This window comes from Gossypium arboreum, chromosome 7 (genome assembly GCF_025698485.1).
Source record: "Gossypium arboreum isolate Shixiya-1 chromosome 7, ASM2569848v2, whole genome shotgun sequence".
In the NCBI taxonomy this organism is placed as follows: domain Eukaryota; kingdom Viridiplantae; phylum Streptophyta; class Magnoliopsida; order Malvales; family Malvaceae; genus Gossypium; species Gossypium arboreum.
Window position 1 is genome coordinate 57,681,604 of NC_069076.1, and position 884 is coordinate 57,682,487.

Sequence of the window (884 nt, forward strand, 5' to 3'; positions counted from 1 at the left end):
TTTAAAAAACAGTAATTGGTTTCAAAATAACACGACATCAAGCAAAGCTTCCGCAATGAAAATATTTTTTCCAAAATTAATAACTTTTCCTAAAAAGAACTTAATCAATTTGGTTTCCTGGAAATATACGTGACGTTAAGGTGTGGTAATGGCGGTGTGCATGTCTAGATTGGATCCGAAGGGAGCTTGGTACTTAAGCAGTCCGATGGACTCACCTCCTCTTTTCTGGTTTCCTATCTGGTGCACAGCTTCCATTCACTTTAACCTGCATTGAAATTATCTTTTAAAACACCAAGTAAGTTTTTATAGAACAACAACCTGAAATGTTTTGAACACTTTGATGTGGCATGTCGGATCCGGCCATAACGTCTGGGCCGGGTTTGGGTGTTACAGAAAGAATTTTTGTTTTCACTCAAAAGTAAAGAAAACTTTTCTAATTCTGTGTTTTGATTCAACTAGTTCGAGTCTACACTCAAAGCAATTCGTGATACGAGAATGATAGAGAAGATAATTTGGTTGAAAGCCATAAAACGTCAAGGATCCTGTAACACCCTTAACCCAACCCGATTCACAGGGTCTAGATCTCGGGTGTTACTATACATTATACTTAAGAAAATCTTCAAAACTATTGCCATACACTCACTACTATAAATATATCTCATTATCAATTCATTTAAAGACTTGATATCAAAGAAACTAAGGTAAGTATTTTAGAAATAAAATATTACATTAAACCAATTAGAACTCATTATAATACAAACATTTACTAAAGACTGTCTTTTAGGGTATGGCACTATAGTAAATCACTTTTCCACTGAATGCATAATAACCCACTTCACTACTACCTTGGCATACTCCTGGCATAGTCCCTCTTGGTGCCTTCT